This window comes from Moschus berezovskii, chromosome 6 (assembly GCF_049115385.1).
Source record: "Moschus berezovskii isolate FMDL1 chromosome 6, NW_MosBer_1.0, whole genome shotgun sequence".
Lineage (NCBI taxonomy): Eukaryota > Metazoa > Chordata > Mammalia > Artiodactyla > Moschidae > Moschus > Moschus berezovskii.
Window position 1 is genome coordinate 58788449 of NC_142465.1, and position 23200 is coordinate 58811648.

Here is a 23200-nt window from a genome sequence, read left to right on the forward strand (position 1 = left end):
AAGGAACTCTCTCAACTTAATTTCCCATCTGTGCCTCCCACACCTCTCCATACATCCAGCTTCTCTTCAAAATTAATCTCCCCAAAGTACTCTTCATACACAATATCAAGTATACTTCAATAAAAACAATTTAGAGAAAATTAATAAGATAGTAGTCAATTTAAAAAAATACTTCTCAGACTGGGTTACTCCATCACTCAAAAAATTCAATGGAATCCCACAGCATGAATCCAAGGCATTACAAAAATTGACCACATTAAATTTGTCTTGCTCTTTTTTACCATTCTGTTTTTTTTTTTTAATCGCAAAATACTATATCAGAAAAGTAGGAATTACATGTAAATGATCAGGTAGACTTGAGAAATTCTTTACTAAATGATGTATTTATTTCAAAATTTCTGGAAGTCTGTTTATTAACATATTCACTATGCTAATAGGCATTTCAATTTGTTTAATTGTGGAATGAAGAACTCCCAGACTTTCTTACAGGAAGCTTTTTTCCAAGAAATGCACTTTCTCTACCTTTACCCAACCCTCCTGCATTGTCACATGATGAAATCACACACATCCTTCCACACAAATAAACAGTACCTTGTAAAATAAAATCATAAAATTGTTTCTAAGAAAGAAAAATCAGCCTAAATTCTCAAATAAAGCTATTTGATTATAGCATACTATATTTTGATTTTGAAATTACTCATGTGTTTCTCCTACTGGGGACTATAAGTAATCTTGAGGCCATGAACCATGAATAAGTTATATTCTCTATAATGCCTATACCAGGAACTTCAGCCAAGTATTGTAGGATATGCAAAATTTCACATTATTTTTTAAATAATATTTCACTTCTTCTAGCTCTCAAGATAGAGAAATTCATGTACATTCAATTATATAAACTAGCCTTTGAAAATAACATAATAACTCTAACATGTAGTTTGTTACTCATGCAGTCCTAAAGTAGACATTGGTACTAGAGTCATTATCCAGAGATAATGCTAAAGCTTAGATCTATTCAATGGATTTAGATTAAAAGGTTGAATTTATTTCAATAAACAGGGTGCAGGGTTCACAAAGGATTAAATAAAATCAGATAAAAGAAATTTGGTCTCACAAAAAGCTAAAGGCCAGCTGAGTTCTTGTCAAACATTTTGGAATTTCTAGGATTAATTTACCCAGTTCAGCTGGATTTAAACAGACAAAATTTATCACCACAGACCTTGAGGAACAAAGCTGTGTTTATGGACTCCTGGGGTCTTATGACTCTATCTGGTTCTAAACAGGCCTTTCTAAGTGATGGAAGTAATTAGATCTTTCATTCTACCCCTATTCTGAAAGGAGTTGGGACTGACTAAGCCATGTTCTTCAAGGACCTAAGAAGAAAATAACCTGACTGTCATTGATTCCAGTTATTCTCACAGCTGAGTAACAGAGTGATCACATTCAAATCTAAGAGATTATGAAATGCTGTAGATTGAATCACTGTTTGAAATATGTTCAGTCACACTTAACCTTAAAAAAGGACTTGCAAAATGAGAACTACTCTCCATCCCTTTTCAATCTTCACCATGATTATACCTTGTTCTAATTTGTGCGCTCCTCCTGGTGAACAGGGAGATTATTATAGTAGATAATCTGGTTAGGAAACAATGCTGTCAACAATTTTTCTACAATTTTTGAAGCAGTTCTATATTTTAAAATTGCTTGCGATGAGCCATGAAGGCTTCTAGATTCAGAGGAGAACAGTATATTTATTTATGCAGAGAGTTTATTCTGATACAGGTAAAACTGAGGTTCCAAACTATTCTTACAGAGCTAGTTAACTGAAGATGATTCTAGGAATCTATTTGCACGAATTGACAACTCTGTTTGTGCTATGTGGCTATAAGCAGAGAGAAGAATATATAGATACCCAGGAGAGGGTAAAACAGTAAACAAGATGGATGGCATGGTGTCCATACTGTCCAGCCTGCAGGTTCCAGTGGACAGAGTTTCAAGACAGAAGCTAAAGTAACTGTTTTCCTGAGAGACTGAGGCTTTGAACACAGCAAAAGTTTGAGATTCTGATGAGAAAATGTGGTGAAGATGTGGACAAGGGGCATTTTTTCCATTATAGCCTGCACCTAAGCTTTGTGTCCTGCAGAATAGTTACTTTGGAAGCATCAAGAGACAAGATCCTTTACACAAGCAATGTTTCCACTAAGGGTATTAGCAATGGTGAGAAACAGTCATGGAAAAACTCATTTGATCTCTCTTTGATCTCATGTGATTCCCAGAAATACTCGATTGGAGACTTGTTGGAGAATTTGAGGTCCTTGTGAAGTCAAGTGAAGGGTAAAGAGTCAGAAAAACTGAGTTTATTAATAGCAGTCTGACTCCATATTCAGTAAACATTCAACAAATGTCAATTGAAAGCCTACTATGTACCTAGAGCAGGCGCTACTGCTGCTGCTGCTGCTGCTAAGTCACTTCAGTTGTATCTGACTCTGTGCTATACCGTAGATGGCAGCCCACCAGGCTCCTTTGTCCCTGGGATTCTCCAGGCAAGAACACTGGAGTGGGTTGCTATTTCCTTCTCCAATGTGTGAAAGTGAAAAGTAAAAGTGAAGTCTCTCAGTCGTGTCCGACTCATAGCGACCCCATGGACTGCAGCCTACCAGGCTCCTCCATCCATGGGATTTTCTAGGCAAGAGTACTGGAGTGGCTTGCCATTGCCTTCTCTGAGAACAGTGGCTACAGTGCTGAACAAAACAAATTCCAACCTATGGATGTATATTTTAGTGGAGGAGAGAGGCAAAAAGAAAGTTACAAATATAAACAAGATAAATACAGATTGATGCCCTATATAACAAAATTAAATAGGGTATTATGATAAAGAATCCTTATTCAGGAGTGGAGTAAACACCAATGTAGTCAATAAAGGTAAAATGAGAAGGAATTTTTGTTTTACTTGCTTCTAAAGAGTAGGGCTTCCTTGGTGGCTCAGCAGTTAAGAATCCACCTTCCAATAAAGGAGACAAGGGTTTGATCCCTGGGTCAGGAAGATCCCTTGGAGAAGGAAATGGTAACCCACTCCAATATAATGCCTATAAAACTCAAGGGTGTTTTTCAAATTTCGTTAACTGGAAAATGCCCCCATGCTCTACCATGCTGAGCGTCAGGGCTCTTTTTTTTTTTTTTTTTTAAAAAAGGATATCTTTATTTTAATTGGAGGCTAATTACTTTACAGTATTGTGTTAGTTTTTACCATACATTGACATGAATCAGCCATAGACACATGTACATGTGTCCCACCATCCTGAACCCCCCTCCTACCTCCATCCCCACCCCATCCCTCTGGGTTGTCCCAGAGCAGCAGCTTTGGGTGCCCTGCTTCATGCACCAAATTTGCACTGTTCATCTATTTTACATATGGTAATATACAAGGCTCTTGAAAGCTCTCAGGACAAATTCACTTCTCCCCTGCTTCATGTTTTCTTGGCTATGGGTCCCAGGGACTCAGTCTGTTTTCTTATCATCTTGTCTGTTGCCTCTCTGTCCTTTGAAAAGTTCTACTCTTGCAATTATGACATCAAAGTGGGATAGTCTCCCTAAACCTGCCTTTCCTCAATGCTTCTAAATACACAGAAAAGTCCTTTCTTTTTCAGGTTATTACTAATCATCCCTGTGGGGAGAGGAAAAATGATAAAAATGGATAAGATTCACTGCTTATAGAGTATTAACTGTGCTGATCCTCAATTACATATCCTGCCTCCCTCTCAGATGAAAATTAAAGTGGAAATGAGTTTCTATTCTGAGCTTTTATTCCTAGAGATAAGCCTTATCAAGCTTCTTCCTTTATTCTAATTCTGCCCTGATGATGAAATCAAAGCAGAACATTGTTTTTCATATCTTGTTTCCAGCATTCATTCATTCACTTTACATTTACTGGGTATCTCATTTCATGCCAAAGAATGGGCCAGACAAAAAACATAAAGATGACTAAGATACAAGGTACTGTTCCAGACCTAAAAAATCACTCAATCCAGGAAGCAAGTTATGAAACAGATGATAACATTATGGTATGGCAAACATCATTAGATGGGTAAATTCAGATTTCTATGAAGCTAAGAGGAGGGTCACCTAGAAACAATCTCCAGAAGAGCTGATACAACACTGATTTGGTGGAACTGAGTCTTAAAAGATGAATGGGAGCTTCTGGGATGGATTGAGGTAGATTGAGATTGGGAGTGGTAATAGGTGACAAAAAAAAAAAAAAAAACCAGTTGGTATGTCCTAGAAATGAGAGACATGACACCATGATATGACTGGAGAAGTAGAGGAGCAAATAGCCTATTCATCTTAAAGTTTTGGAACTTACATTCTGTGTTTAGAGCAAGGGAGTGAATTAGTTAGTTTGCATTTTGGAAAATAATCCTAGAAATAAGTCAGAGAAGATGGTTGATGGAGGACAGAGGATATATCAACAAAGTAGTTAAATTCTATTGCAGTAATCTAGAAAAGCCATCACAAAGCAGTAGCTACAGGGACAGAGAGAAGAGCAGACTTACTAAAAACAATAATAGTTATAAAAATTTGTTAATGGAAATACAGCATAAAAAGAGGTAAACTTTGACATCATAAATATAAAATGTGGGGGCTGAAAAATAGAGGGTATTTTGTTATGCAACAGAGGTTAAATTATCATAATAAAATAGAATGTTACACCTATAAGATATTTAATGTTAGTCCCATGGTCAAAACAAACCAAAAACCTACAGAAAATACACAAAAGATCAAGAGGTGGCACTAGTGGTAAAGAATCCTGCCAATGCAGGGGACATAAGAGATGCAGTTCCATCCCTGGGTAGGGAAGATTGCTTGGCATGGAAATCCACTCCAGTATTCTTGCCTGGAGAATCCCATGGACAGAGGAGCCTGGTGGGCTACAGTCCACGGGATCGCAGAGTCAAACAGGACTGAAACAATTTAACACTCACAGGGTATGTGTGCTCAGTTGCTCAGTTCCGCCAGACTCTTTGTGACCCCATGGACTGTAGTCCACAAAGCACCTCTGTCCATGGAATTTTCCAGGAAAAAATACTTGAATAGGCTGGCATTTCCTCATCCATGGGATCTTCCCGGTCCAGGGATTGAACCCAAGTCTCTTAACTTCTCTTTCATTACCAGGCCGATTCTTTACCACTGCACCCCCTGGAAGTCATATTAAGGCACACTACTACGGAAAATCATAAATTCATAAGAGACAGCAACAATAAAAAGGAATAATGGAGCTACAAAGTAGCCAAAAAATAATTAGCAAGATGGTGTTAGTAAATCCTCACCCATCAATAATCACTTTAAACATAAGCAGATCAAATTGGTATAGAATGGCTAAATGGACACAAAAAAAGACTCAGCTATATATAGCCTATAAGAGACTCACTTCAGTTTTAAGAAATGTTCTAATTTATGTAAATGTTTCTTGAAATCTGTATTTATTAAAAATACCTGTGGTTTTCAGTCGTGTCCGACTCTGTGCAACCCCACAGATGGAAGCCCACCAGGCTCCGCCATCCCTGGGATTCTCCAGGCAAGAACACTGGAGTGGGTTGCCATTTCCTTCTCCAATGCGTGAAAGTGAAAAGTGAAAGCGAAGTCGCTCAGTCGTGTCCTACTCTTCATGACCCCATGGACTGCAGCCTACCGGCTCCTCCGTTCATGGGATTTTCCAGGCAACAGTACTGGAGTGGGTTGCCATTGCCTTCTCCATATAATAAATATCAATGTTCTATTATCTGCTTTCCCTGGTGGCTCAGACAGTAAAACGTCTGCCTACAATGCTGGAGACCCGGGTTCAATCCCTGGGTCGGGAAGATCTGGAGAAGGAAATGGCAACCCACTCTAGTATTCTTGCCTGGAAAATCCCATGGACGGAGGAGCCTGGCAGGCTACAGTCCATGGGGTTGCAAAGAGTCAGACATGACTGAGCGACTTCACTTTTTCTATTATCTGCTTAGTAGATGAAAATACTGTAGGAAGGAACTATATATTGTCTCCTCTCCCTCTATTTTTATTTATTGCACTGTTTCCTTTTTAAATGTAACATATTTTAATTCTCTAAAACACTATAATTATTCAAAGTAATCCTGAGTAAGAAAAAAGTGATTTCTTAGTTTTCTGTTTTCTAGGAATTTCAAGCTCAGTTATTAGTAAAGGCTGACCTAATTGTCAATGGTTGTTTTTCAAGTACATTTGCTGTACTTGAATAAATAAATGATAATAAAAATCCAATAATTACTAAATAGATTTTATAAAAGTATTAGGAAGTATTTCCTTACTGTTAGGAAAAAAATCAACAGCTACATGACATTAAAAAAGAAGAGCAGGGCTATATCAGTCTACTAAAAAGACATTAAAATTATACTTTTAAAGAATAAAAGTTTAATTTAAAATATTAACTTATTAAAAATGCATATGTCTCTCAATATAAAAGAAATTGAATTTTTCATCCAATTAGTGAAAGAGCATAGTAAAAATACTAAAAAATGAGGTAGATTGTTTTTACCTAGCAGCATAATAAATCAGAAGCAAACTCTGTCAAATATTAGTCATTGAGAACATCAATCTGTACAATGACTCTGCTGTCAACTTCAGGTTTGAGGCTTAATCATTTCAGGAGCAAGAAAACCATGAGTCATATTTTACCCAAGAGACATTTGGGAACACATATTCATGCTGCTACCCTCATAAATTTCTTGACAATTTGCCTGAAGGTCAATTGGCAATGAAATAATAGAAATTTTAAGTTCTGAACAGATTATGTGAAGGCGGATTGAATGAGTATTTCACTTGTATTGTCATTTGGACTCATGTATGTAACCACTAGGAATTATGAACTAGTCTGCAAAACTAGTAAAACATAATAGTCCTGGAGTGCCCTTAAAGAGTACATGCATAATGTGTAAGCACTGAATAACATCAGAATACTTGGCTCCAGGTCATTTATTCTAAAGTAGTAGCATTCTTAAAAAAATTATACCCAAAGAAGCATAATTAACTAATTTATGATACCTACATGCGTCATATTTATTTAAAGACTATGATGCAATTATGGTAGACTGCAAAATTAGCCAAATTGGCCAGAAATTATTCCCCCTTTCTATGGTATCCACCTCTTTAAAAAGTTCTTCACATTTACTTGGGGCTTGGCCATGTGACTTGCCGTGTGTATTAGTCTATCAGGGCTGCCGTAACACAGTATCATATATTGGGTGGCAGATTGGATGGCTTAAACAACAGAAATTTATTTTCTCACACTTCTAGAGGCTAGAAGTCTGCAATCAGGGTGCCAGTGTGGTCAGATTCCATTGAAAGTCTTTTCCTGGATTTGCAGAAAACTGCCTCTTCACTGTGTGCTTACATTGCCTTTCTTGGTTCAGTCACAAAGTCATGTCTGACTATTTTGACCCTATAGACTGCAGCATACCAGCTTCTCTGTCCTTGACTATTCCACTGAATCAGTGAGGCTATCTAACCATGAGTCAGTGATGCTATATAACAGTGGTGCATGGACACGGGCAAAGACAGATCAAGCTCTCTGGTGCCTCTGCATATAAGGGCAATAATTCCATCAGACTAGATCTCCCACCTCATAACCTAATTATTTGCCAAAGGTCCCATCTCTTAAAACCATTACTTGGGGGGTTAAGACTTCCACATTTGAATTGGGGAGGACACAAATATTCAGTCCATAATACCATGGCTAAAGGAACACTTGCAAATATAAAACTAGTAGTTACTTGAAAACCATTTGAGCCCCTCTCCTCTTGCTGTTCTTGGAACCATTGTCATCACTACTCCGAAAGGAACCTTCACTAGCCTGCTGGATAATGAGACATGTTGCCTTACTCATTTTCATTCTTGCTGACCCAGACTAGCTAACTTATGAATAAAATAACCTGAGAGCTCAGGACTATAACCATAGATTATAACCACTCTCCCCACCTGACTAGATCCTTCAAATATTAACACTAATTCATATATGACCTGGGTTCATATTATCTCTCCTTGGATATTGTGATATAAATTACCTTATTTCATCAAAGTTCTTCCAGAAGAAACTTCTTTCTATCATTCATTTCACGAATATTTATCAAGCAACTCCTACATGGAAGGAGTTCAAAGTGTTAGCATTAGGGCTACGATGATGGAACAAGATGTAGTCCGTAACGTCACAGAATATACAATTATTTGGAGATAGCAAACAATAAGAAGGAAAATTATAATAATTTGTGGCAACTTTTCTCAGCTGGAGTTATTCGAAACAGAGACAGTGATTTGAGTGACCATTTTCTGAGTTCTAATAATATTACATAAATATTATGCATCTCAATGCATGGGAGATAATTCAATCCATTCCAGGACTTAAGGCATTAGCTTTAATTTTCTCATCAAAGGTTTAATTTTTTTCATCAAACTTTAGTTGAGAAAAACTGGTCTATGATAATAACTATTGTACTTGGAAGTACAATTAAACCAGCTGAGGAGATCATAAATATATTTTGGTTGAGTCTGGAATAATGAGATGGTTTAGTCAAGTGAAAAGAAATGAGAAAAATGATCCTGACAACAATATTTTGCAAAGGTTCCTAGTAAAAGAGATGTTGGTATATTTACACAGCTAATAGAAAAAGTTGACTCTGTCAGACAACCAATGATGCTGCAGAAAATGTCATAGCACAGTCCAACAGAGACTGAAGCCATTTGAAGAACTGATACACTAAATTAAATATTCATCTTTACAAAGTGTTTTTAACATTAAGTTCATTGTTATAGGGGAGAAATAGATATCACAATACTTTCTTCATTGCTACCAATATCCTCCTAAATTATATGAGACAGTTATTCACTATTTCTATGATTTTAGCCTACATTGAAGAGAAAAATGTATTTATTAAGCATTAATATGAAATGTTTTATTGCTAAAAAAATTTAATAAGGATCACTGCTGCTGCTGCTAAGTCACTTCAGTCGTGTCCGACTCTGTGCGACCCCATAGACAGAAGCCCACCAGGCTCCCCCGTCCATGGGATTCTCCCGGCAAGAACACCGGAGTGGGTTGCCATTAGCAGACCAAAAATACCCATATTCACTGGCAACTGGTCTAATTTAAAAGTAACACAAGCTATCTCCTTACAGAGTTAGGTTTAACTTTGTTCTACATCACAAATCTCATTTTCAGCATTTATTCTAAGTTAATGACATGGTCCTACCGGTATATTCTGGAATTAGTCTCAAGAAATAAGTGAATCTATTTACCAATTGCTCTCAGAAAGAACAGCTCAATATTAATTATGCCAAAACTAACTCATTATTTTTGGTTGTTGCTCTTCTATACTCAGATATAAAATGCTAAAAATTCTATCCAACAGGTTAAGTTTATTACATGTGGGAGGATTATGTCCGATATCATCCTGAAATGATTATTACACTGCTCAAAATTCCTAAATTTTATAAGAGCCTTTTAAGTTATTTTATGAAAGCAGTAATAGAAATGGAAACTTCTTGCTTACAAAATATCCCAAGTCAGAGTCTACTCCTTTATGCTTTATAGTGCAGAATTCCACAGCTTTAGTAAAGCTTTGGTTCAAATAGCTGACTAGATCCAAAAGAAAGAAAGTGAAGTCACTCAGTCGTGTCCACCTCTTTGTGAACTCCAAGGCTCCTCCATCCATGGGATTTTCCAGACAAGAGTACTGAAGTGGGTTGCCATTTCCTTCTCCAGACTAGATCCAAAATTGTTTTTGAATTAAAGCCCTAGGACTATTGTAAACTACTCCCACAAAACTATATTAGTATAGAGATGCTACAGTCTTCCATCTAGGTAAGAATATAAGTAAGGCTCTTTGATTTTTATACAATAATGTCATTTTTGCAACCCACACAATTAGAACACAAAGCAGATCTATTTTGTTACAATACAGAAATGCCAGCCTCTTTATATCAATAACCTCAGATATGCAGATGACACCACCCTTATGGCAGAAAGTGAAGAGGAACTCAAAAGCCTCTTGATGAAAGTGAAAGAGGAGAGTGAAAAGGTTGGCTTGAAGCTCAACATTCAGAAAACAAAGATCATGGCATCTGGTCCCATCACTTCATGGGAAATAGATGGAAAAACAGTGGAAACAGTGTCAGACTTTATTTTGGGGGGCTCCAAAATCACTACAGATGCTGATTGCAGCCAGGAAATTAAAAGGCGCTTACTCCTTGGAAGGAAAGTTATGTCCAACCTTGATAGTATATTAAAAAGCAGAGACATTGCTTTGCCAACAAAGGTCCGTCTAGTCAAGGCTATGGTTTTTCCCGTGGTCATGTGTGGATGTGAGAGTTGGACTGTAAAGAAAGTTGATCGCCGAAGAATTGATGCTTTTGAACTGTGGTGTTGGAGAAGACTCTTGAGAGTCCCTTGTACCGCAAGGAGATCCAACCAGTCCATTCTAAGGGAGATCGATCCTGGCTGTTAATTGGAAGGACTGATGCTAAAGCTGAAACTGCAATACTTTGGCCACCTCATGAGACGAGTTGACTCACTGGAAAAGACTCTGATGCTGGGAAAGGTTGGGGGTGGGAGGAGAAGGGGACGACAGATAATGAGATGGCTGGATGGCATCACTGACTCTGTGGACATGAGTTTGAGTGAACTCTGGGAGTTGCTGATGGACAGGGAGGTCTGGCGTGCTGTGATTCATGGGGTCGTGGAGAGTCGGACACGACTGAGTGACTGAACTGAACTGAACTGAACTTAGTGTCAACTATAGACTATAAATAAAGCTAAGCGCCAAAGAATTGATGCTTTTGCACTGTGGTGTTGCAGAAGGCTCTTGAGAATCCCTTGGACTGCAAGGAGATCCAACCTGTCAACCCTAAAGGAAATCAGTCCTGAATAATCATTGGAAAGACTGATGCTGAAGCTGAAACTCCAATACTTCGGCCATCTGATGCAAAGAACTGACTCATTTGAAAAGTCCCTGATGCTGGGAAAGACTGAAGGCAGAAGGAGAAGGGGATGACAGAGGATGAGATAGTTGGATAGCATCATCGACTCAATGGACATGAGTCTGAATAAGCTCCAGGAGTTGGTGATGGACAGGGAAGCCTGGTGTGCTGCAGTCCATGGGGTCGCAAAGAGTCAGACATGACTGAGCGACTGAACTGAACTGAACTGAACAACTTTAGTAAAAAGTGAGCCCCTAGATCAAGTTACTTCTGTAACTTTGCATTGGATATAACAGTGATGAAAAATAAAATCTGGAAAGAGAAAACCAAATTAAATAATAGTTAATAACAGCCACAATAAACATCTTCATTGTCAGAAGCACAGTGTGGTGAAACAGTGAGGCTGCTGAAATCTGGAGCCAGAATCAGTCAATGAAGCAGAAGTTCATCTTCTGCATGATAGAAGGGCCTCAAAGGGCTCCATGCAAAGTGGAAGACATGAGAGCCTGGCTTGGGGACTTACCAATGGTTAAAAATCTACCTTCCAATGCAGGGGGTGTAGGTTTAAGGCCTCTTTGGGGAACTAAGATCCCTCATGCTGTGGGGCTTTTATTACAGAAAGGCTTTTATTACAGGGCACGGGGAAGAAGAGAAGGGGAGTAATAAAAAAGAAAAGCATGGGTCTCCATCTATGAAGTGCATCTACGAAGCACTAGTACCTGAGCTAAGACAAGATTTAATTATTCAATGAGGAACTATATTATGTACATGTGCTTGGCGCTATTACAGGCACGGTGAATAAATGATAAACAAAACAGACTGGAACTGCTGCTTTTTTACTTTCTAGTAGAAAAACAGGTGAAGGAAAAGAAGAAACAATAAATAATGAAAAGAAATGAAAGACATTTCTCATGATGGTAACCTTTATGGAGTAAAATGAAACCCAAAAGGAAGTAATGAAAAACTAGGGGTAAGAAGTTGCAATTTTAAATCTGTTGGTCAGAGAACACCTCACAGGGCTAACCTCATTGAGGAAGTGACTTTTAAACAAATAATCAAAATTAAGTGTCAGTATACAACATAAAATTGAATGAAGGAAGAGATCCTGGAAGAGAGAAGAACACATGCAAAGGCCCTAAGGCTGCAGTGTGCATTGCAATTTCAAATGAGAGGTGGAGGCACATGTAGACAATGAAAAGTTATATTACAAAGAACATGATTACAAAGATTATGATCTTCAAGTTATTTTAACAGAACTACCTGGCTGGATAGGAGATAGAAAAATGCATTATACATGGATTTTGGTCTCTACTATACAGATTCAAGGGGCTTCCCAGGTGGCACTAGGGTAAAGAACCCAACTGCCAATGCAGGAGACATAAGAGATGAGGATTCAATCCCTGGTTTGAGAAGATTCCCTGGAGAAGGGCATGGCAACCCACTCCAATATTCTTGCCTGGAGAATCCCATGGACAAAGGAACCTGGAGGGCTATGGTGTATAGGGTTGTAAAGAGTCAGACACGACTGAAGTGACTTAGCACACACAGATACAGTCAGGCCCCCAAGACCTTCTAAGCAGCCTATATCACACCAAGAATAAGTCATAAAAAAAAGGAAGGAAGACTGAGGAGGCAAAATATAAAAAGTGGAAATTATAGTTTTCCTAGAAAATTTCCAGTCAACTCTCTTAACTGGAAAAAAAAAAAGTGACAGAAAGAAAGAGGTACTTTGCATTAAAAAAAATCAAACACTTCTCCATATCTTTTCTCCTATATGTTCTACCATTGACAGTTAATTTGATATACAACTCAGCTAAGCTATAGGGCCCAGCTGTTTGGTCAAAAACTAATTGAGATATTGTTGTGAGGGTATTTTGTGTAATTAACATTCACAATAAATTGACTCCCAGTGAAGAAAATTACCCCACACAATATGGGTGGACCTCATTTGATCCATTGAGAGCCATATAAGCAAAAACTGAGATTTCCTGAAGAAAGAAGTCTGCCTCAAGATTGTAACATGGAAATCCTGCCTGTTTCCAGCTTGCTGAGTAGCCCTATGAACTTTGGACTCAAGACTACAACATCAACTCTTACATGGATTGCCAGTCTGCCCTATAGATTTCAGAGTTGCCAGCCCCCATGATCATATAAGCCAAGTCTGAAATGAAATCTCTTGGGACTGTCTCTCTGGAGAATGCTGAAAATTTGGGGGTACCATGAAATGGAGTGTTATTATAAAAATACCTAAACATTTGGAAGTGGCTTTGGAATGGGGGGGGGCTTCCCTGGTGGCTCAGATGGTAAAGATTCAGCCTGCCATGCAGGAGACCTGGGTTTGATACCTGGATTAGGAAGATCCCTTGGAGAAGGGAATGGCAAACCACTCCAGTATTCTTGCCTAGAGAATCCCATGGGCAGAGGAGTCTGGCAGGATATAGCCCATGGGGTCACAAAGAGTTGGACATGACTGGGTGACTTTCACTTTTTTCACTTTTGGAATTGGGTAACGGATAGAGGGTAGAATAATTCGGAGGATCTTGACTGTAAAAGTTTAGATTGTCTTGACCAGAATATTACTGGAAATATGAACGTTGAAGATGTCTTTGCTGAGGTTTCAGATAGAAATAAAAAACATGTTATTGCTCACCAAAGGAAAGATGATCCTTGTGGCAGAGAACTTGGCTGAACTGTGTTCTTCTTTGGGGTGGAAAGTAAAAATTTTAAGTGATGAAACAGGACACAGAGCTGAAGTTGTCACTTCCAACCAACTGGGAGGCAAGACCTGGCCACTCTCTGTCTTGGATAGTAAAATGGGATTAGACAAAATTTGAAGCAGAAATTGTTAAGCAAGAAGGAACTAGAACTTATGATTGGAAAAATCCTCAGCCTATCCAGATAGTGTTCTCTGGAAACTGTCCAGAACAACCATTACTAAAGGGATTATGTGCTTGACTCATGGATCCAATCAAGCAACACATCAGAAGCCAGGGGCCAAGATGCAGGAATCCAGAAAAGATCTGTGGAAAACTCTCTGGTCTGATGGCTTGGACCCCATGAATTGCACAAGGCAAACCATGTTTTTAAAATTTTATACAACAGCAGAAACATTGTTCAAAGTGATAGGATGAAATCAAGCAAGAGTGACTCTGAGGGAAGAACCACAGATGACGATGCCTCAGCTAAGGACCAGTTCAGTTAAAGAGGGTGGGGCCACAGCCCCTGTTTTAGGAGGCAGGGCTTAAGGGGAGGGGCCGCCCCAGCAGGTCTAGAGGACAGGGCATCAGACCACAGAGAACTGTTCTCCAGTCTTAAAACCTAATGGAATTTGTCCAGCTAAGTTGAAAACCCACTTTAGAGTTTGGACCAGCAGTCCTTTTTTCCTTCCATTTTTTCCCTTTATAAAGTGGAATGCCTATTCTATATCTGTCTAACTGTTGTATTTTGGAAACAAGAATACTTGTTTTCCAGGCTTCAGAGGTCCACAGATGGAGAGGAATTTTTCCCTGGCTGGACTATATGCCAAGCCTCACCCAAAACTGATTTAGATAAAATTGGTACTTAGAGTTGATACTGCAATGATTGACTTTGAGGATACTGGGATTGGGTGAACATATTTTTTACATGGGAAGGACATGGGTTTTGGGAGTATCAAAACGCAAACTGTTATGGATTAAACTGTGTTCCTCAAAAAAGATATAAGTCCTAATCTTCAAAACTTCAGAATATGGCCTTATTTGGAAATAGGGCCAGTGTAGATGTTATTTTTAAGATAAGATCATCCTGAAGTATGTGTGCATGCGTGTGTGTGTCTGTGCTAACTCACTTCAGTTTTGTTCGACTCTTTGTGACCCTATGGACCATAGACCACCAGTCCACAGGATTCTCTAAGCAAGAATGTGAATGGGTTGCCATTTCCTACTCTAATGGATGCTCCTGACCCAGGGATTGAACCCATGTCTCTTGCGTCTCCTGCATACTGAAGTATAATGGACTTCTAATTCAATATGACACATGTCCTTATAAGAAGATGGCCACATGAAGACAAACGCAAGGAGAACGCCATAAGAACACAGATGCATAAATTGGATATGCTGTCACACCTGCATCTATCAGAAGGTGGGGGAGGAAATGAAGTATCCTTTTCCACAAGATTCCAAGAAAGCCTTGCCAATGTTTTATTTCAGACTTATTTATTTCCAGAACTGAGGGAGAATACCACTCCAGTACTCTTGCCTAGAAAATCCCATGGATGGAGGAGCCTGGTAGGCTGCAGTCCATGGGATCGCTACGAGTCAGACACGACTGAGCGACTTCACTTTCACTTTTCACTTTCACACATTGGAGAAGGAAACGGCAACCCACTCCAGTGTTCTTGCCTGGAGAATCCCAGGGACGGGGGAGCCTGGTGGGCTGCCATCTATGGGGTCACACAGAGTCGGATACGACTGAAGTGACTTAGCAGCAGCAGCAGCAGCAGTTTGAACCGAAGGCTTAGGAAGTGCTCAATAAGGATTTAGAATCTACTTTTATATAAGTTCACATGATTCTCAAACTAAACAAGTGACGGAAGCCCTAAGCTATAACCTCCATTTATAGCTTACTTCACAAGTTATGTGATTTGCCCATGATGAGCAAAGCAAGTTAACTATGTTGCAGGAATTTTAAGCAAAGTTTTCCAACACCTACATCCTTTATAGAATTGAAAGCATTGATGTTCTATTTTCCTCCCTAGATAGATCTTATGTGTCTGTATGCATGTGTGCATGTGTGTTTGTATATATTTGTGTGTTAATATTTATGGGTAACTGTCAAAGGACCTTGGCGACCTTTTCAGCAATTCCTGGAGTAGATCTAATAATGAGCTAAAGGAACAGAGACAAACTTTTTGATGGTAATTTGGTTTGCATACTCTCAGTAGAAAAGTGAGAAAAGTGAGTAGAAAAGTAGGTAAATATCCAATGGACACTGTAAATTAGACTAGTGTCTACATATTAATAAGTGCAAGCCAAGTTCTGAATACAAATATATTTTATTATTATAAAAGATGAATTGAAAAATGTGCTAAGAACTCAAACTTTGATTTTTTGATCATCATAAAAAAAAATTGCTTTATCTTTAGACTGTGTGCAAATTGTTTCAAACTTTAAATGAAGGTGACTCATATACATCTGCATATGCTGATTTTACTCATATTTAGTATTTCCTTAATTAGTGAAACTTCAGCCATCTGAATATTAACTTACAAATTATGAACCTGTCAGAATGGCTTTAGTGTATATCAAAAGGAGAAATTACAAAACTCTTTTCTCTAACCTTAAGAACATAAGCATACCTAAGCAAATCCACATACAGGCATGGATTATATAAGTTATAATAAATTGATAACAAAAGTTTCAGCCATACTTGTGGTGAATCTAGAAAATATCACTGCACAACTACACCTTAAATGCCAGTATTTATTTAGCTCTTCCTCCAAATGGAAATGTATTGAGGATTAAAAAGTATTTCCTTTTCAAAAACAACATGAACACTGACTAAGAAATCATTAACTCTATTTGTCACCCAGTAAATACAGTTTTTGTTACCAGTCCCAAAACTTTCAATAGCTGCTTTTACTTTCCTTTTCTGTATCCAGTTTCTCATATATAAAATGTGATGGTTCTTCAAGGTTTCTATGAGTTTCCAATTTCAATAGCAAAATCATTTATCACTGTCTAACATTTAATTTCAGTTCAAGAGAAATATAAATAGAAAACTGCATGAGTATTACCACAATTGCACTTAGCTTTTGATGTATACTTGTCTTTATCATGTGAGCCTAAATACAACCAAAACAAGTTTTTTGGCCTTGGATATTTGCTGAATAAAGATAACAATGGCCAGACACTTTAGAAAGAACAGAAAATACATTCATCTAAGTTACAGCTCCAGTGGCTTATGAAATGTGTCTTTTTATGTTGAGAACTCAGTACAGAATATGACTACACTGTAAATGTATAGAGTAGATATTTTTATTTTGAGAAACCAGCCTTAAAACTTTAAATTAGTAGTCAGTGTTTTTAATTATATATAAATATACAGAAGCATCACACACAATAGCTTTATATCTTTCCATAATATAGTTCCAAACATTTTGGGAATAAATTACCTAAGCCCTATAATAAAACCCAATTAATTTTTAAAGTTTTATAGCAAAGTACACATAGATGTTTATAAACATTATGATTTAGAATAAGAAAAATAAGATTACTTCCAATATTGTTATCTAATATCAAGTAAAAATGAAATTTTACTATTTAAAGATTCAGAGTTGCCTTCAAAATTCCAATGTTAAGTAAAGTTTAAAATTTTCTTAACTAATGACAACTTGGCTGACTATATAATGTACCGTATTAAGTAAGTGTGATTAATACATCTTTCAGCCAAGAGGTTTAAGAATGACAACAGTTAGTTTCATAAAACATTTAAAAAATCTATTTACATAATACAAGCATAGAATAATACCCCATTACCCTTAACCCAGTACCACTCAAAAGTAAAATCTTTTTCTCTTAGCCAACAATTGCAGACTTTTTCACTCTCTTTCATTAAACTTAGAACATGAAATCAGTTGATATTAAAGGAATAAAAAATTTCTATTATCTAAAGTATCACTTAACATGGGTACAAGCTGTATACTTTAAAAGTTACCTGAATAGACAGAGAACACGAGTGTGCTACTTCTCAAGGCTCAGAGATGAGAACCAAGGCAACTGATCATTAACTTTTAGCTGGAAGCAAACTTGCATACATATCTCAAGAGACTCTCTACTCTGCCCTCCCACTCTTGCTTCTCTCAAATCTGGGAAAAGGTAGCACTGTCTCTTGAAGGACTTGCTTTGATATGCACCATTAGTTCATACTTTTTACAGTGTAAAGTTAACTTGGCTTAAATTATACCCTGGGTCAAAGAAGGTAACCAAGTTTGGCAATTTAAACTGCTAAATTTAACCTTCTGATTCTCTTTCTCTGATGTTGCTACAACCACATTTTCAAGTATATAGGCCATTGTGTGATTTAACATCATGAATAGAACATACTGTAAAACAAATAGAACATATAAATTAAAATATCAGTGAATCTTCACCTGGTATAATACTACTCAATCAGTTATAAACAATAATAAAGAGGCCAGGGCCATGTGTTGAACCCCTTGAGAGGCAGATAGTTTCATGCTGTTGCCTAATCACACACTACACGGCTTACTTGGCCAGCCATTCTGTAAATGCCTGCCCTCTGTCACAAAGGGTCCTCCCCCAAGAGTGTAATGGGGTATCTGATGGTGAGACTTTGTATTTAAGAACTTACAATAAGCTTTATAGAAATGAAGAGCTATCATTTAGTGGGTGTTTCCCATATTCTAGGTAGGTTATTTTATCAAACAATTGACATACATGACCTCATTCTCTGGACCCTATAAGATAGACTATTATGATACATGTTTAAAGCAGGAGGACACAGAGGTTCAGATTTGGTTACTCAGGTCAGTAAATATTGGGTCCTAGATTCCAATTCTGGTTATTCTTGTTATTTGGATCCAAGGTCCACGTTTTTCTCCACTGAATGGCAGGTCAGCCTTTCTATGGTTAGTAGATGAGAATTTGATTTCCCATATGAAAGATGGCATTATTTAGACTTAGGCAATAAGCAACAACTTGTAAAATACAATCCCCAAAGATGTTAATAGGCTGCATTTCTAAAGGTACATATATAATGATTTCAATAACCAGAAAGTAACATAAATAATCTCTTGACATTTCTTCTAATTTTTTTAACTAAATGATGCAAATGCCTTTACAAAATAAGACATTCAGTGTTTTTCTGTCTTCTATTAAAATCTTAAGTTAAAAAAAATGAAACAAAATAAAAGCACTGGAAAATTTTGTCTTGTACAATATTAGACATAAAGTTTTAAAACACTAAATGAATTGTAATATGGATTTTGCAATTATGTAGTACTTACAGAAATCAAAAGCAGATGACATCTTTACTGAGAACTCTTCAAATACCTTTGTCGCAACACAGAAAAGTGCTTAGTAGGTAGTAAGTGTTCAATACATTTATTGAGGGTAAAATTACCTGATGTAACATAGGTTATTAATCAATTAATAATAACTTCATTATGTACTCCATAGACATACTTAAGTAATATTTTTTTGAAATGCGGAAGAATAAAATTTCAATAGTCATTTGCTTTATCAATATAATACCAAATGACAAGACCCAGTTCTATGCAAACAATTATTAACTTTATTAAGCAAACATACCATTAATTATACCAAGAATGCTAAATGTATAAAGGTCTCATGTGTGATTAATATTTTTACTTAGTATTATTATAAAATGCTCTAAAGTTAAATAAAAAGAGAAATATAAAAATATATCTGTTTAATATACAAATATTATGTTATCAAGAGAATAACTTTATAACACAAGGGCTATAAAAATTAGAATTGGCAGAAGTATGAGCAATATATTTTGTACTTATTTTGTATGACTCTGCTTATTGTTACAACAACACTAAATCCTTAAAAAATTATTATCTGAGTAATACAGACAGTCATGTTTATTACATAAACCTTTGAGAAAAGAAAAGCCAAATGCAAAACAGACTTGTTCACCAAGAGCCCAGGGGAGAAAATGGCTGAAGGTGACTAACCTTTTCCAAGGTTATAAATTCTCAAGAGTAATTCCAAAAATGTGGTAGAGTGAGTTTTTTTTTTTTTTTTTATTCCAGTTTCCAAAATTCTTCAATAATTCAGGGACAAGACAGTGAAAGAGAGAAAACAGCCTCAGGGGAAAACCTTGATAAATAGCATGTGTGCTATTGGAACAGGTTATTAATTCTGCGTTTGAAACATGACAATGGGTTCTTGGCCATGAATTTGTTTATAACATTATTCCCAAGTTCCATGCAGGATTCGCATATTTCCCTTGTGAGATTTTGATGTTTTCTACATTATGACTAAGGAGTAAAAACTGAGCTAATAGGGAAGACACAAGTTTTTAATCTGCATAAAAAATGTAAGAAATTCTGCAAAGTGGAAAGCTCAGTTATAGATATTTGGGTGGGGAAAAGAAGTGAACTAGTCAAAAGCCTAATCAAATACTTCACAAACACAATGGAAATCTTTCAATGGGTTGCTTTTCCCATTCGGTTGTTGTTTTTTTTCTATTCTTTTCCTGGAAAGAGTACTATACTCTTAACATTCATTAAGCATAATTGTGATCTCATTATTTTCAGAATTCTAGAATCATAATGGAGTTTGAAATCAGCATATAATAGAAAATAACAACCCAAACTTATTCCCTGAGTTAATTATCCCTCAGAGTTATAATGTAAAAGAAAATCTCTTTTTAACTTTGATAAGCATAGAAGGAAAAAAAGTCCTCAGTTAAATTTTCTTGCATAAGCTAATTCTTCCAAACTTTCAAAATACCACAGGAAAATATAATGGGAGCAAAGGGGTCCTAAACTCAAAATATAGAGGTATTCTGCCATTTCAACAGATTTCCTCTTGCTGATGACAGCAGCTCAATAATATTAGAGCAGAACTATTAGAAGCATGATTTGAGTATAGGGAACATTTAAGGTACTTCCTTCTTTGATTGTTATCCAGTTAATAGATCTTACTGTATTCAGCCAATAAAGGAAACACATTCAGAGAGAGAACTTCTGACTCAGAACTTCTAGCTCAGAACTTCTGACTCCTCTTATCTCCCCACCATCACCCTCAGCATACACGTGGTTTCATAGCTTTCTAGTAAATGCAGCAGCCTCTGCCAGAGGCTCAGCTCAAAGCTAGAGTCAGCAATCCTGTCTCTCTTTCTCTATAATCACATCGAATTACCAGTCCTGGTAGATTCTACTTCCACAAGGACTCAAATACATCTCCTTTCCTTCTTTCCCATAGGCACAATTTTATTTCAATAAAGTTGATAGCTTTCCAGTTGTTATACCAACATCCACTTTCTCTATTTGAGTAAAGCCTCAGTACCTCAGTATCTTTGCCTAAACTGGTCAGTTAATAGAAGCTCAGACCATGGCATAGTAATCAATAACTCCTCACTGCTGCTTTCCCTACCCTCATACCCCACAGCCATCTGTGGACACACACATACACACACACAAACAAGTATACCTTGGGATATGTCACAAGATGGGCTTTCCCAGGTGGCACTAGTGGTAAAGAACCCACCTGCCAATGCAGGAAACTAAAGAGATGCGGGTTTGATCCCTGCATCTGAAAGATCCCTTGGCAACCCACTCCAGTATTTTTGCCTGGAGAATTCCATGGATATAGGAGCCTAGCAGGCTACAGTCCATAGGGTCGCAAAGAGATGGACACGACTGTAGCGACTTAGCGCATGTTATAAGATAATACAATCATTTGTACTTTCCATCTACTACTATAATCAATAATACTAACATTGGAGCTTTAAAGTTAATGTTAGTTTTAATGGACTTTTCACTGCTGCTAGTAACATAGAAGCCATCATTTCTCTTGTTTTTTTTTTTTTAAATTCTACAAAGGCATTAGACATTACTATGAGATGTGAGTAAACAGAGCTCAAGGCAATAATACATCTACTGGCCCAGTCACATCTTACCAGGTATGAGATTCTTCCACACCTCAAAATGAATTTCTATCTTTATTAAAAATTACCAAAAACCTTGAAACATTTTAAATTACTTTAAAGTATAAAATTTTCAAATGCTGATGTCATGAAATGTAAATTTTAAAAGTATAGTGGCTATTATCAAAAAGACCATAGATAACAAATGCTGGTGAGGATGTGGAAAAAAGAGGGCCCTGGTGCACTGTTGATGGCACTGTAAACTGCTGAAGCCCTACGGAAAATTGTGTGGAGTTTCCTCAGAAAATTAAAAATAGAACTGCTGTATGATCCAGCAATTCTACTTCTGGGATATAACCAAAGAAGATTTAACTAATATCTGGAAGAGATATTTGCACTCCTGAGATCACTGCAGTGTCAGTCCACTAACTGAGATATAAAAACAACCTAAGTGCCCACCACAAATAAACGGATAAAGAAAATGTGCCACACACATGCAAACACGCATGCGTGCACACACACACACACACGAATGTATATATATACACTGAAATATTATTTAGCCATAAAAAAAGACAAAAATTCTGCCTTTTGTGACAACATGTATAGACCTTGAGGCCATTACAGTAAAAGTTAAACAATTTAGATAGAGAAAGACAAATATGGTGTGATCTCACTTATATGTGGAACTGAACTAATGGAAATAGAGAAGAAAGTGGCAGTTGCCAGGAGCTGAGGAGTGGGGGAAATGGGAGATGTTGGTCAGAGAATGCAAAGATTCAGGTAAAAGCTAAGTAAGTCCTGAGGGTCTACAGTACAGCATGGTGACAATAATTAAGAATATCATATTGTATACTTGAAAGTTGCTAGGAAGAGTACAGTGTTAATGATACTACCATAACGACAACAAAATGATAATTATGTAAGGTTATGTTAACTAACTTTATTGTAACAATAGCTTCATAATATATATGCGTATCAAATATCCAGGTGCCGCTGGTGGTAAAGAACCCACCTGCCAATGCAAGAGACATAAGAGATGCAGGTGTGATCCCTGAGTTGGGAAGATCCCCTGGAGAAGGAAATGGCAACCCACTCCAGTATTCTTGCCTGGGAAATCCCATGGACAGAGGAGCCTGCTAGGCTATGGTCCATAGGGTCACAAAGAGTCGGACACAACTGAAGTGACTTAGTATGCATGCATGCACACCTAAAACTTAGATAATATTATATGTCATCTAGTATATCTCAGTAGAGGTAGAAAAAAAAAAAAAAGTAATGAGGCAGAGGTATGAAGCAGACACCTAGATTTGGAAAGGGATAAGTTTAGCTCAGTCCCCTAATACCCCTACCCCAGGCTGTTGAGGGGTGTGGCAGGAAGGAACCAAGCAGCCTGAGGTGCGACACAGTCCATGCCCCTGCCAGAGTGCTGCTCCCTTCCCCCATTTCAGGAGGAGCCCTCATGCTTGGGAGTTGTTCTCTAGAGGGTGCTGGGTGCAAAGTAGTTGTAGTCAAGTGATTGCACTCTACCGGCCTAGTTACAGAGTCCTCAAGTAGGGAAGGAGAGCCACACCCCACCTCCCTTCCCATCCCTCTGGATTTT

General features: G+C 37.4%; 1 protein-coding gene across 13 annotated transcripts in view; it reads right to left on the reverse strand.

Annotated features, from left to right (window-relative positions):
• The window catches only part of SLC16A7 (solute carrier family 16 member 7), a 217187-nt gene that overhangs the window by 121143 nt on the left and 72844 nt on the right, over positions 1 to 23200 (reverse strand). For 3 of the 13 annotated variants that reach the window (XM_055396366.2, XM_055396367.2, XM_088837070.1), the window contains exon 3: positions 8070 to 8142. The exons of 9 other annotated variants lie outside the window; for them this stretch is intronic. The gene's annotated coding sequence lies outside the window, so the exon portion shown is untranslated. Of the gene's footprint in view, positions 1 to 8069; positions 8143 to 17670; positions 17722 to 23200 lie in introns of those variants that run through there. One more of the 13 variants, XM_055396371.2, reaches the window with a different exon arrangement.